At 32.6% G+C, this 15673-nt stretch overlaps 2 long non-coding RNA genes across 7 annotated transcripts in view; both read left to right on the plus strand.

The window, feature by feature from the left end:
- LOC127106046 (uncharacterized) overlaps positions 1-3899 on the plus strand; it is a 145521-nt gene extending 141622 nt beyond the window's left edge. For all 4 annotated transcript variants that reach the window (XR_007795257.1, XR_007795256.1, XR_007795255.1 and 1 more), the window contains 2 exons: positions 1520-1928; positions 3763-3899. This is a non-coding gene — a long non-coding RNA (uncharacterized LOC127106046). The remainder of the gene's footprint in view (positions 1-1519; positions 1929-3762) is intronic.
- A 2579-nt stretch (positions 3900-6478) lies between these two features.
- LOC127106050 (uncharacterized) overlaps positions 6479-15673 on the plus strand; it is a 43522-nt gene continuing 34327 nt past the window's right edge. For 2 of the 3 annotated variants that reach the window (XR_007795264.1, XR_007795265.1), the window contains exons 1-2: positions 6479-6538; positions 12474-12530. This is a non-coding gene — a long non-coding RNA (uncharacterized LOC127106050). The remainder of the gene's footprint in view (positions 6539-12473; positions 12531-15673) is intronic. The other variant, XR_007795263.1, reaches the window with a different exon arrangement.

The raw sequence follows: 15673 nt of genomic DNA on the forward strand, positions 1-15673 counted from the left end.
CATCCAAAGGTAACTAGAAATACTATTTTTGGTTTGGTAGGACTTTCTAAATGTATGTTGTTCTTTTTCCTTTTTCAAAGACTTCCCATAAAGGTCAATGTCACTCTTTTATGCTTATAACATCATGTGTTGTTATAATTTCGTCTTTTTGTTTACTCTAAATGTTACTCTTTTTATTTCCCAAGATTATTTTGAAGTGATAACTAACTTGTTCGTCGGAGTGTTTGTAGGAAGGTATGTACGCTCTTGTCATGAATAGATCAAAATGAGTCTTGAGGTCATTACAGCTAATGTTCTTCTATTGCTTCTTTTCATTTGGTTTTTACAATAAATGCAAAGTGATTGTTTTGTTACAAGTAGTAAATACTGCACAAATCCATAACAAATATTGAGCAGTTTCTCGCATTTTCTTTTTTATATTATACTGGTAAGGTTGTATTGTGTTTTGATTTCACTGTTTCTTTTGGTCATATTTGATAGGGAGAGCCAGCCGTTGAGGTTACAAATGAAGGTGTTGATGTTGCAGGGCATACAATTGGTACATCTTTGGAGGTCGTGTTCAAACTTAGGAAGGTTCTCAACCCCAAGAGTGTGATCAAACCAACATCACTAGCTAAAGATTATTTTGAGAATAACATCTATCGAATAAATTTCAGAAGAAAGACCTTGGTAAACTTCTATATTTTTTAGGTATTGAGCTGGTCCAATCTAAAGATGATATGATAATTTCTCGTGGGAAATATGTTATGGATACTTTTAAAGAAACATGTATGTAGATAATGCATTCATAGAAAGTAAGTCACTTTAACTAGTTGGTGTCATCCAAAGGTAACTAGAAATACTATGTTTGGTTTGGTAGGACTTTCTAACTATATGTGGTTCTTTTTCCTTTTTCAAAGACTTCCCATAAAGGTCAATGTCACTCTTTTATGCTTATAACCTCATGTGTTGTTATAACTTCGTCTTTTTGTTTACTCTAAAATGTTATTCTTTTTATTTCCCAAGATTATTTTGAAGTGGTAACTAACTTGTTCGTCGGAGTGTTTGTAGGAAGGTATGTACGCTCTTGTCATGAATAGATCAAAATGAGTCTTGAGGTCATTACAGGTAATGTTCTTCTATTGCTACTTTTCATTTGGTTTTTACAATAAATGCAAAGTTATTGTTTTGTTACAAGTAGTAAATACTGCACAAATCCATAACAAATATTGAGCAGTTTCTCGCATTTTCTTTTATATATTATACTGGTAAGGGTTGTATTTTGTTTTGATTTCACTATTTCGTTTGGTGATATTTGATAGGGAGAGCCAGCCGTTGAGGTTACAAATGAAGGTGTTGATGTTGCAGGGCATACAATTGGTACATCTTTGGAGGTCGTGTTCAAACTTAGGAAGGTTCTCAACCCCAAGAGTGTGATCAAACCAACATCACTAACTAAAGATTATTTTAAGAATAACATCTATCGAATAAATTTCAGACGAAAGACCTTGGTAAACTTCTATATTTTTTGGGTATTGAGCTGGTCCAATCTAAAGATGATATGATAATTTCTCCGGGGAAATATGCTATGGATACTTTTGAAGAAACAAGTCTGTAGATAATGCATTCATAGAAAGTAAGTGACTTTAACTTGTTGGTGTCATACAAAGGTAACTAGAAATACTATGTTTGGTTTGGTAGGACTTTCTAACTGTATGTTGTTCTTTTTCCTTTTTCAAAGACTACCCATAAAGGTCAATGTCACTCTTTTATGCTTATAACATCATGTGTTGTTATAACTTCGTCTTTTTGTTTACTCTAAAATGTTACTCTTTTTATTTCCCAAGATTATTTTGAAGTGATAACTAACTTAATCGTCGGAGTGTTTGTAGGAAGGTATGTACGCTCTTGTCATGAATAGATCAAAATGAGTCTTTAGGTCATTACAGGTAATGTTCTTCTATTGCTTCTTTTCATTTGGTTTTTACAATAAATGCAAAGTGATTGTTTTGTTACAAGTAGTAAATGCTGCACAAATCTATAACAAATATTGAGCAGTTTCTCGCATTTTCTATTTTATATTATACCCTTAAGGGTTGTATTGTGTTTTGATTTCACTGTTTCTTTTGGTAATATTTGATAGGGAGAGCCAGCCGTTGAGGTTACAAATGAAGGCGTTGATACTACAGGACATACAATTGGTACATCTTTGGGGGTCGTGTTCAAACTTAGGAAGGTTCTCAACCCAAAGAGTGTGACCAAACCAGCATCACTAGTAAAGATTATTTTGAGAATAAGATCTATCGAATAAATTTCAGACGAAAGACCTTGGTAAACTTCTATATTTTTTTGGTATTGAGTTGGTCCAATCTAAAGATGATATGATAATTTGTCCGGGGAAATATGTTATGGATACTTTTGAAGAAACAAGTGTGTAGATAATGCATTCATAGAAATTAAGTGACTTTAACTTGTAGGTATCATCCAAAGGTAACTAGAAATACTAAGTTAGGTTTGGTAGGACTTTCTAATTGTATGTTGTTCTTTTATCCTTTTTCAAAGACTTCCCATAAAGGTCAATGTCACTCTTTTATGCTTATAACATCATAAGTTATTATAACTTCGACTTTTTATTTACTCTAAAATGTTATTCTTTTTATTTCCCAAGATTATTTTGAAGTGGTAACTAACTTGTTCGTCGGATTGTTTGTAGGAAGGTATGTACGCTCTTGTCATGAATAGATCAAAATGAGTCTTTAGGTCATTACAGGTAATGTTCTTCTATTGCTTCTTTTCATTTGGTTTTTACAATAAATGCATAGTGATTGTTTTGTTACAAGTAGTAAATACTGCACAAATCCATAACTAATACTGAGCAGTTTCTCGCATTTTCTTTTTTATATTATACTGGTTAGAGTTGTATTGTGTTTTGATTTCACTGTTTCGTTTGGTCATATTTGATAGGGAGAGCCAGCTTTTGAGGTTACAAATGAAGGTGTTGATGCTGCAGTGCATACAATTGGTACATCTTTGGAGGTCGTGTTCAAACGTAGGAAGGTTCTCAACCCCAAGAGTGTGAGCAAATCAACATCACTAGCTAAAGATTATTTTGAGAATAACATCCATCGAATAAATTTCATACGAAAGACCTTGGTAAACTCCTATATTTTTTGGGTATTGAGCTGGTCCAATCTAAAGATGATATGATAATTTCTCTGGGGAAATATGTTATGGATACTTTGGAAGAAACAAGTATGTAGATAGTGCATTCATAGAAAGTAAGTCCCTTTAACTTGTTGGTGTCATCCAAAGGTAACTAGAAATACTATGTTTGGTTTGGTAGGACTTTCTAACTGTATGTTGTTCTTTTTCCTTTTTCAAAGACTTCCCATCAAGGTCAATGTCACTCTTTTATGCTTATAACATCATGGGTTGTTATAATTTCGTCTTATTTGATTTACTCTAAAATGTTACTCTTTTTATTTCCCAAGATTATTTTGAAGTGATAACTAACTTGTTCGTCGGAGTTTTTGTAGGAAGGTATGTACGCTCTTGTCATGAATAGATCAAAATGAGTCTTGAGGTCACTACAGGTAATGTTCTCCTATTGCTTCTTTTCATTTGGTTTTTACAATAAATGCAAAGTGATTGTTTTGTTACAAGTAGTAAATACTGCACAAATCCATAACAAATAATGAGCAGTTTCTCGCATTTTCTTATTTATATTATACTGGTATGGGTTGTATTTTCTATTTCACTGTTTCTTTTGGTCATATTTGATAGGGAGAGCCAGCCGTTGAGGTTACAAATGAAGGTGTTGATGCTGCAGGGCATACAATTGGTACATCTTTGGAGGTCGTGTTCAAACTTAGGAAGGTTCTCAACCCCAAGAGTGTGATCAAACCAACATCACTAGCTAAAGATTATTTTGAGAATAACATCTATCGAATAAATTTCAGACGAAAGACCTTGGTAAACTCCTATATTTTTTGGGTATTGAGGTAGTCCAATCTAAAGATGATATGGTAATTTCTCCGGGGAAATATGCTATGGATACTTTTGAAGAAACAAGTTTGTAGATAATGCATTCATAGAAAGTAAGTGACTTTAACTTGTTGCTATCATCCAAAGGTAACTAGAAATACTATGTTTTGTTTTGTACGACTTTCTAATTGTATGTTGTTCTTTTTCCTTTTTCAAAGACTTCCCATAAAGGTCAATGTCACTCTTTTATGCTTATAACATCATGTGTTGTTATAACTTCGTCTTTTTGTTTACTCTAGAATGTTACTCTTTTTATTTCCCAAGATTATTTTGAAGTGATAACTAACTTGTTCGTCTGAGTGTTTGTAGGAAGGTATGTATGCTCTAGTCATGAATAGATCAAAATGAGTCTTGAGGTCATTACAGGTAATGTTCTTTTATTGCTTCTTTTCATTTGGTTTTTACAATAAATGCAAAGTTATTTTTTTGTTACAAGTAGTAAATGTTGCACAAATCTATAACAAATATTGAGCAGTTTACTGCATTTTCTATTTTATATTATACTGGTAGGGGTTGTATTGTGTTTTGATTTCACTGTTTCTTTTGGTCATATTTGATAGGGAGTGCCAGCCGTTGAGGTTACAAATGAAGTTTGTTGATGCTGCAGGGCATACAATTGGTACATCTTTGGAGGTCGTGTTCAGACTTAGGAAGGTTCTCAACCCCAAGAGTGTGATCAAACCAACATCACTAGCTAAAGATTATTTTGAGAATAACATCTATCGAATAAATTTCAGACGAAAGACCTTGGTAAACTTCTATATTTTTTGGGTATTGAGCTGGTCCAATCTAAAGATGATATGATAATTTCTCCGGGGAAATATGTTATGGATACTTTGGAAGAAACAAGTACGTAGATAATGCATTCATAGAAAGTAAGTCACTTTAACTTATTGGTGTCATCCAAAGGTAACTAGAAATACTATGTTTGGTTTGGTAGGACTTTCTAACTGTATGTTGTTCTTTTTCCTTTTTCAAACACTTTCCATAAAGGTCAATGTCACTCTTTTATGCTTATAACATCATGTGTTGTTATAATTTCGTCTGTTTGATTTAATCTAAAATGTTACTCTTTTTATTTCCCAAGATTCTTTTGAAGTGATAACTAACTTTTCGTCGGAGTGTTTGTAGGAAGGTATGTACGCTCTTGTCATGAATAGATCAAAATGAGTCTTGAGGTCATTACAGGTAATGTTCTTCTATTGCTTCTTTTCATTTGGTTTTTACAATAAATGCAAATTGATTGTTTTGTTACAAGTACTAAATGCTGCACAAATCCATAACAAATATTGAGCAGTTTCTCGCATTTTATTATTTATATTATACTGGTAAGGGTTGTATTGTGTTTTGATTTCACTGTTTCTTTTGGTCATATTTGATAGGGAGAGCCATGTTGAGGTTACAAATGAAGGTGTTGATGTTGCAAGGCATACATTTGGTACATCTTTGGAGGTCGTGTTCAAACATAGGAAGGTTCTCAACCCCAAGAGTGTGATCAAACCAACATCACTAGCTAAAGATTATTTTGAGAATAACATCTATCGAATAAATTTCAGACGAAAGACCTTGGTAAACTCCTATATTTTTTGGGTATTGAGCTGGTCTAATCTAAAGATGATATGGTAATTTCTCCGGGGAAATATGATATGGATACTTTTAAAGAAACGAGTCAGTAGATAATGCATTCATATAAAGTAAGTCACTTTAACTTGTTGGTGTCATACAAAGGTAACTAGAAATACTATGATTGCTTTGGTAGGACTTTCTAAGTGTATGTTGTTCTTTTTCCTTTTTCAAAGACTTCCCATAAAGGTCAATGTCACTCTTTTATGCTTATAACATCATGTGTTGTTATAATTTCGTCTTTTTGTTTACTCTAAAATGTTACTCTTTTTATTTCTCAAGATTATTTTGAAGTGATAACTAACTTGTTCGTTGGAGTGTTTGTAGGAAGGTATGTACGCTCTTGTCATGAATAGATCAAAATGATTCTTGAGGTCATTACAGGTAATGTTATTCTATTGCTTCTTTTCATTTGATTTTTACAATAAATGCAAATTGGTTGTTTTGTTAGAAGTAGTAAATGCTGCACAAATGCATAACAAATATTGAGCAGTTTCTCGCATTTTCTTTTTTATATTATACAAGTAAGGGTTGTATTGTGTTTTGATTTCACTGTTTATTTTGGTCATATTTGATTGGGAGAGCCAGTCGTTGAGGTTACAAATGAAGGTGTTGATACTGCAGGGCATACAATTGGTACATCTTTGGAGGTTGTGTTCAAACTTAGGAAGGTTCTCAACCCCAAGAGTGTGATCAAACCAATATCACTAGGTAAAGATTATTTTGAGAATAACATCTATCTAATAAATTTCAGACGAAAGACCTTGGTAAACTCCTATATTTTTTGGGTATTGAGCTGGTCCAATCTAAAGATGATATGGTAATTTCTTCGGGGAAATATGCTATGGATACTTTTGAAGAAACAAGTCTGTAGATAATGCATTCATAGAAAGTAAATCACTTTAACTTGTTGGTGTCATCCAAAGGTAACTAGAAATACTATGTTTGGTTTGGTAGGACTTTCTAACTTTAAGTTGTTCTTTTTTCTTTTTCAAAGACTTCCCATAAAGGTCAATGTCACTCTTTTATGCATATAACAACATGTGTTGTTATAACTTCGTCTTTTTGTTTACTCTAAAATGTTACTCTTTTTATTTCCCAAGATTATTTTGAAGTGATAACTAACTTCTTCATCGGAGTGTTTGTAGGAAGGTATGTACGCTCTTGTCATGAATAGATCAAAATGAGTCTTGAGGTCATTACAGGTAATGTTCTTCTATTGCTTCTTTTCATTTGATTTTTACAATAAATGCAAAGTGGTTGTTTTGTTACAATTAGTAAATGTTGCACAAATGCATAACAAATATTGAGCAGTTTCTCGCATTTTCTTTTTTATATTATACAGGTAAGGGTTGTATTGTGTTTTTTGATTTCACTATTTCTTTTGGTCAAATTTGATTGGGAGAGCCAACTGTTGAGGTTACAAATGAAGGTGTTGATGCTGCAGGGCATACAATTGGTACATCTTTGGAGGTTGTGTTCAAACTTAGGAAGGCTTTCAACCCCAAGAGTGTGATCAAACCAATATCACTAGCTAAAGATTATTTTGAGAATAACATCTATCGAATAAATTTCAGAACAAAGACCTTGGTAAACTCCTATATTTTTTGGGTATTGAGCTGGTCCAATCTAAAGATGATATGGTAATTTCTTCAGGGAAATATGCTATGGATACTTTTGAAGAAACAAGTCTGTAGATAATGCATTCATAGAAAGTAAGTCACTTTAACTTGTTGGTGTCATCCAAAGGTAACTAGAAATACTTCGTTTGGTTTGGTAGGACTTTCTAACTTTATGTTGTTCTTTTTTCTTTTTCAAAGACTTCACATAAAGGTCAATGTCACTCTTTTATGCTTATAACAACATGTGTTGTTATAATTTTGTTTTTTTGTTTACTCTAAAATGTTACTCTTTTTATTTCTCAAGATTATTTTGAAGTGATAACTAGCTTGTTCGTTGGAGTGTTTGTAGGAAGGTATGTACGCTCTTGTCATAAATAGATCAAAATGAGTCTTTAGATCATTACAGGTAATGTTTTCTATTGCTTCTTTTCATTTGGTTTTTACAATAAATGCAAAGTGATTTTTTTGTTACAAATAGTAAATGCTGCACAAATCCATAACAAATATTGAGCAGTTTCTCGCATTTTCTTTTTTATATTATACAGGTAAGGGTTGTATTGTGTTTTGATTTCACTGTTTATTTTGGTCATATTTGATTGGGAGAGCCAGTCGTTGAGGTTGCAAATGAAGGTGTTGATACTGCAGGGCATACAATTGGTACATCTTTGGAGGTTGTGTTCAAACTTAGGAAGGTTCCCAACCCCAAGAGTGTGATCAAACCAATATCACTAGCTAAAGATTATTTTGAGAATAACATCTATCTAATAAATTTCAGTCGAAAGACCTTGGTAAACTCCTATATTTTTTGGGTATTGAGCTGGTCCAATCTAAAGATGATATGGTAATTTCTTCGGGGAAATATGCTATGGATACTTTTGAAGAAACAAGTCTGTAGATAATGCATTCATAGAAAGTAAATCACTTTAACTTGTTGGTGTCATCCAAAGGTAACTAGAAATACTATGTTTGGTTTGGTAGGACTTTCTAACTTTAAGTTGTTCTTTTTTCTTTTTCAAAGACTTCCCATAAAGGTCAATGTCACTCTTTTATGCTTATAACAACATGTGTTGTTATAATTTTGTTTTTTTGTTTACTCTAAAATGTTACTCTTTTTATTTCTCAAGATTATTTTGAAGTGATAACTAGCTTGTTCGTTGGAGTGTTTGTAGGAAGGTATGTACGCTCTTGTCATGAATAGATCAAAATGAGTCTTTAGATCATTACAGGTAATGTTTTCTATTGCTTCTTTTCATTTGGTTTTTACAATAAATGCAAAGTGATTTTTTTGTTACAAATAGTAAATGCTGCACAAATCCATAACAAATATTGAGCAGTTTCTCGCATTTTCTTTTTTATATTATACTGGTAAGGGTTATATTGTGTTTTGATTTCACTGTTTCTTTTGGTCATATTTGATAGGGAGAGCCAGCCGTTGAGGTTACAAATGAAAGTGTTGATGTTGTAGGGCATACAATTGATACATCTTTGGAGGTCGTGTTCAAACTTAGGAAGGTTCTCAACCCCAAGAGTGTGATCAAACCAACATCACTAGCTAAAGATTATTTTGAGAATAATATCTATCGAAAAAATTTCAGACGAAAGACCTTGGTAAACTCCTATATTTTTTGGGTATTGAGGTAGTCCAATCTAAAGATGATATGGTAATTTCTCCGGAGAATATGCTATGGATACTTTTGAAGAAACAAGTCTGTAGATAATGCATCCATAGAAAGTAAGTGACTTTAACTTGTTAGTGTCATACAAAGGTAACTAGAAATACTATGTTTGGTTTGGTAGGACTTTCTAAGTGTATGTTGTTCTTTTTCCTTTTTCAAAGACTTCCTGTAAAGGTCAATGTCACTCTTTTATGCTTATAACATCATGTGTTGTTATAGTTTCATCTTTTTGTTTACTCTAAAATGTTACTCTTTTTATTTCTCAAGATTATTTTGAAGTGAGAACTAACTTGTTCGTTGGAGTGTTTGTAGGAAGGTATGTACGCTCTTGTCATGAATAGATCAAAATGAGTCTTGAGGTCATTACAGGTAATGTTCTTCTATTGCTTCTTTTCATTTGGTTCTTACAATAAATGCAAAGTGATTGTTTTGTTACAAGTAGTAAATACTGCACAAATCCATAACAAATATTGTGCAGTTTCTCACATTTTCTTTTTTATATTATACAGGTAAGGTGTTGATAGGGAGAGCCAGCCGTTGAGGTGACAAATGAAGGTGTTGATGCTCCAGGGCATACAATTGGTACATCTTTGGAGGTCGTTCTCAAACATAGGATGGTTCTCAACCCCAAGAGTGTGATCAAACCAACATCACCAGCTAAAGATTATTTTGAGAATAACATCTATCGAATAAATTCCAGACCAAAGACCTTGGTAAACTCCTATATTTTTTGGGTATTGAGGTAGTCCAATCTAAAGCTGATATGGTAATTTCTCCGGGGAAATATGTTATGGATACTTTTGAAGAAACAAGTTTGTAGATAATGCATTCATAGAAAGTAAGTGACTTTAACTTGTTGTTGTCATCCAAATGTAACTAGAAATACTATGTTGATTTGGTAGGACTTTCTAACTGTATGTTGTTCTTTTTCCTTTTTCAAAGACTTCCCATAAAGTTCAATGTCACTCTTTTATGCTTATAACATCATGTGTTGTTATAACTTCGTCTTTTTGTTTACTCTAAAATGTTACTCTTTTTAATTCCCAAGATTATTTTGAAGTGATAACTAAATTATTCGTCAGAGTATTTGTAGGAAGGTATGTACGCTCTTAAAATGAATAGATCAAAATGAGTCTTAAGGTCACTACAGGTAATGTTCTTATATTGCTTCTTTTCATATGGTTTTTACAATAAATGCAAAGTAATTGTTTTGTTACAAGTAGTAAATACTGCAAAAATCCATAACAAATATTGAGCAGTTTCTCGCATTCTCTTTTTTATATTATACTGGTAAGGGTTGTATTGCGTTTTGATTTCACTGTTTCTTTTGGTCATATTGGATAGGGAGAGTCAGCCATTGAGGTTACAAATGAAGGTGTTGATGCTGCAGAGCATACAATTGGTACATCTTTGGAGGTCGTATTCAAACTTAGGAAGGTTCTCAACCCCAAGAATGTCATCAAACCAACATCACTAGCTAAAGATTATTTTGAGAATAACATCTATCGAATAAATTTCAGCCTAAAGACCTTGGTAAACTCCTATATTTTTGGGGTATTGAGGTAGTCCAATCTAAAGATGATTTGGTAATTTTTCAAGGGAAATATGCTATGGATACTTTTGAAGAAACAAGTTTGTAGATAATGCATTCATAGAAAGTAAGTGACTTTAACTTGTTGGTTTCATACAAAGGTAACTAGAAATACTATGTTTGGTTTGGTAGGACTTTCTAACTGTATGTTGTTCTTTTTCCTTTTTCAAATACTTCCCATAAAGGTCAATGTCACTCTTTTATGCTTATAACATCATGTGTTGTTATAACTTTGTCTTTTTGTTTACTCTAAAATGTTACTCTTTTTATTTCCCAAGATTATTTTGAAGTGATAACTAACTTAATCTCGGAGAGTTTGTAGGAAGCTATGTACGCTTTTGTCATGAATAGATCAAAATGATTCTTTAGGTCATTACAGGTAATGTTCTTCTATTGCTTCTTTTCATTTGGTTTTTACAATAAATGCAAAGTGATTGTTTTGTTATAAGTAGTAAATGTTGCACAAATCCAAAACAAATATTGGGCAGTTTCTCGCATTTTCTTTTTTATATTATACTGGTAAGGGTTGTATTGTGTTTTTATTTAACTGTTTCTTTTGGTCATATTTGATAAGGAGAGCCAGCCGTTGAGGTTACAAATGAAGGTGTTGATGCTGCAGGGCATACAATTGGTCGATCTTTGGAGGTCGTGTTAAAACTTAGGAAGGTTCTCAACCCCAACAGTGTGATCAAACAAACATCACTAGCTGAAGATTATTTTGAGAATAACATCTATCGAATAAATTTCAGACGAAAGACCTTGGTAAACTCCTATATTTTTTGGGTATTGAGCTCGTCCAATCTAAATATGATATGTTAATTTCTCCGGGGAAATACGCTATGGATACTTTTGAAGAAATAAGTCTGTAGATAATGCATTCATAGAAAGTAAGTGACTTTAAGTTGTTGGTATCATACAAAGGTAACTAGAAATACTATGTATGTTGTTCTTTTTCCTTTTTCAAAGACTTCCCATAAAGGTCAATGTCACTCTTTTATGCTTATAACATCATGTGTTGTTATAACTTCGCCTTTTTGTTTACTCTAAAATGTTACTCTTTTTATTTCCCAAGATTATTTTGAAGTGATAACTAACTTGTTCGTCGGAGTGTTTGTAGGAAAGTATGTACGCTCTTGTCATGAATAGATCAAAATGAGTCTTGAGGTCATTACAGGTAATGTTCTTCTATTGCTTCTTTTCATTTGATTTTTACAATAAATGCAAAGTGATTGTTTTGTTACAAGTAGTAAATGCTGCGCAAATCCATAACAAATATTGAGCAGTTTCTCGCATTTTCTTTTTTATATTATACTGTTAAGGGTTGTATTGTGTTTTGATTTCACTGTTTCTTTTGGTCATATTTGATAGGGAGAGCCAGCCGTTGAGGTTACAAATGAAGGTGTTGATGCTGCAGGGCGTACAATTAGTACGTCTTTGGAGGTTGTGTTCAAACTTAGGAAGGTTCTCAACCCCAAGAGTGTGATCAAACCAACATCACTAGCTAAATATTATTTTGAGAATAACATCTATCAAATAAATTCCAGACCAAAGACCTTGGTAAACTCCAATATTTTTTGGGTATTGAGCTGGTCCAATCTAAAGATGATATGGTAATTTCTTCGGGGAAATATGCTATGAATACCATTGAAGAAACAAGTATGTAGATAATGCATTCATAGAAAGTAAGTCACTTTAACTTGTTGAAGTCATCCAAAGGTAACTAGAAATACTATGTTTAGTTTGGTAGGACTTTCTAACTGTATGTTGTTCTTTTTTCTTTTTCAAAGACTTCCCATAATGGTCAATGTCACTCTTTAATGCTTATAACATCATGTGTTATTTTAATTTCGTCTTTTTGTTTACTCTAAAATGTTACTCTTTTTATTTCCCAAGAATATTTTGAAGTGATAACTAATTTGTTCGTCGGAGTATTTGTAGGAAGGTATGTACGCTCTTGTCATGAATAGATCAAAATGAATCTTGAGGTCATTACAGGTAATGTTCTTCTATTGCTTCTTTTCATTTGGTTTTTACAATCAATGCAAAGTGATTGTTTTGTTACAAGTAGTAAATACTGCACAAATCCATAACAAATTTTGAGCAGTTTCTCGCATTTTCTTTTTTATATTATACTGGTAAGGGTTGTATTGTGTTTTGATTTTCCTGTTTCTTTTGGTCATATTTGATAGGGAGAGTCAGACGTTGAGGTTACAAATGAAGGTGTTTATGCTGCAGAGCATACAATTGGTACATCTTTGGAGGTCGTGTTCAAACATAGGAAGGTTCTCAACCCCAAGAGTGTGATCAAACCAACATCACTACCTAAAGATTATTTTGAGAATAACATCTATCGAATAAATTTTAGACCAAAGACCTTGGTAAACTCCAATATTTTTTGGGTATTGAGCTGGTCCAATCTAAAGATGATATGGTAATTTCTTCGGGGAATAATGCTATGGATACCATTGAAGAAACAAGTCTGTAGATAATGCATTCATAGAAAGTAAGTCACTTTAACTTGTTGAAGTCAGCCAAAGGTAACTAGAAATACTATGTTTGGTTTGGTAGGACTTTCTAACTGTATGTTGTTCTTTTTTCTTTTTCAAAGACTTCCCATAATGGTCAATGTCACTGTTTTATGCTTATAACATCATCTGTTATTTTAATTTCGTCTTTTTGTTTACTGTAAAATGTTACTCTTTTTATTTCCCAAGATTATTTTGAAGTGATAACTAATTTGTTCGTTGGAGTATTTGTAGGAAGGTATGTACGCTCTTGTCATGAATAGATCAAAATGAGTCTTGAGGTCATTACAGGTAATGTTCTTCTATTGCTTCTTTTCATTTGGTTTTTACAATAAATGCAAACTGATTGTTTTGTTACAAGTAGTAATACTGCACAAATCCATAACAAATATTGAGCAGTTTCTCGCATTTTCTTTTTTATATTATACTGGTAAGGGTTGTATTGTGTTTTGATTTTCCTGTTTCTTTTGGTCATATTTGATAGGGAGAGTCAGACGTTGAGGTTACAAATGAAGGTGTTTATGCTGCAGGGCATACAATTGGTACATCTTTGGAGGTCGTGTTCAAACATAGGAAGGTTCTCAACCCCAAGAGTGTGATCAAACCAACATCACTAGCTAAAGATTATTTTGAGAATAACATCTATCGAATAAATTTCAGACGAAAGACCTTGGTAAACTCCTATATTTTTTGGGTATTGAGCTGGTCCAATCTAAAGATGATATGGTAATTTCTCCGGGGAAATATACTATGGATACTTTTGAAGAAAAAAGTCTGTAGATAATGCGTTCATAGAAAGTAAGTCACTTTTACTTATTGGTGTCATACAAAGGTAACTAGAAATACTATGTTTTGTTTGGTAGGACTTTCTAACTGTATCTTGTTCTTTTTCCTTTTTCAAAGACTTCCCATAAAGGTCAATGTCACACTTTTATGCTTATCACATCATGTGTTGTTATAACTTTGTCTTTTTGTTTACAATAAAATGTTACTCTTTTTACTTCCCAAGATTATTTTGAAGTGGTATCTAACGTGTTCATCGGAGTGTTTGAAGGAAGGTATGTACGCTCTTGTCATGAATAGATCAAAATGAGTCCTTAGGTCATTACAGGTAATGTTCTTCTATTGCTTATTTTCATTTGGTTTTTACAATAAATGCAAAGTGATTGGTTTGTTACAAAAAGTAAATGCTGCACAAATCCATAACAAATATTGAGCAGTTTCGCGCATTTTCTTTTTTATATTATACTGGTAAGGGTTGTATTGTGTTTTGATTTCATTGTTTCTTTGGGTCATATTTAATAGGGAGAGCCACCCGTTGAGGTTACAAATGAAGGTGTTGATGCTGCAGGGCATACAATTGGTACATCTTTGGAGTTCATGTTCAAACTTAGGAAAGTTCTCGACCTCAAGAGTGTGATAAAACCAACATCACTAGCTAAAGAGTATTTTGAGAATAACATCTATCGAATAAATTTTAGACGAAAGACCTTGGTAAACTCCTATATTTTTGTGGTACTGAGGTAGTCCAATCTAAAGATGATATGGTACTTTCTTCGGGGAAATATGCTATGGATACTTTTGAAGAAACAAGTCTGTAGATAATGCATTCATAGAAAGTAAGTCACTTTAACTTATTGGTGTCATACAAAGGTAAATAGAAATACTATGTTTGGTTTGGTAGGACTTTCTAACTGTATGTTGTTCTTTTTCCTTTTTCAAAGACTTCCCATCAAGGTCAATGTCACTCTTTTATGCTTATATCATCATGTGTTGTTATAACTTTGTCTTTTTGTTTACTCTAAAATGTTACTCTTTTTATTTCCCAAGATTATTTTGAAGTGATAACTAACTTAATCGTCGTAGTGTTTGTAGGAAGGTATGTACGCTCTTGTGATGAATAGATCAAAATGAGCCTTGAGGTCATTACAGGTAATGTTCTTCTATTGCTTGTTTTCATTTGGTTTTTACAATAAATGCAAAGTGATTGTTTTGTTATAAGTAGTAAATACTGCACAAATCCATAACAAATATTGAGCAGTTTCTCGCATTTTCTTTTTTATATTATACTGGTAAGGGTTGTATTGTGTTTTCATTTCACTGTTTCTTTTGGTCATATTTGATAGGGAGAGTTAGCCCTTGAGGTTACAAATGAAGGTGTTGATGTTACAGGGCATACAATTGGTACATCTTTGGAGGTCGTGTTCAAACTTAGGAAGGTTCTCAACCCCAAGAGTGTGATCAAACCAACATCACTAGCTAAAGATTATTTTGAGAATAACATCTATCAAATAAATTTCAGACGAAAGACCTTGCTAAATTCCTATATTTTTTGGGTATTGAGTTGGTCCAATCTAAATATGATATGGTAATTTCTACGGGGAAATATGCTATGGATACTTTTGAAGAAACAAGTCTGTAGATAATGCACTCATAGAAAGTAAGTCACTTTAACTAGTTGGTGTCATATAAAGGTAATTAGAAATACTATGTTCGGTTTGGTAGGATTTCCTAACTGTATGTTATTCTTTTTCCTTTTTCAAAGACTTCTCATAAAGGTCAATATCACTCTTTTATGCTTATAACATCATGTGTCATTATAACTTTGTCTTT

The sequence above is a fragment of the Lathyrus oleraceus genome, chromosome 7, assembly GCF_024323335.1.
Source record: "Lathyrus oleraceus cultivar Zhongwan6 chromosome 7, CAAS_Psat_ZW6_1.0, whole genome shotgun sequence".
Taxonomy (NCBI): Eukaryota; Viridiplantae; Streptophyta; class Magnoliopsida; order Fabales; family Fabaceae; genus Lathyrus; species Lathyrus oleraceus.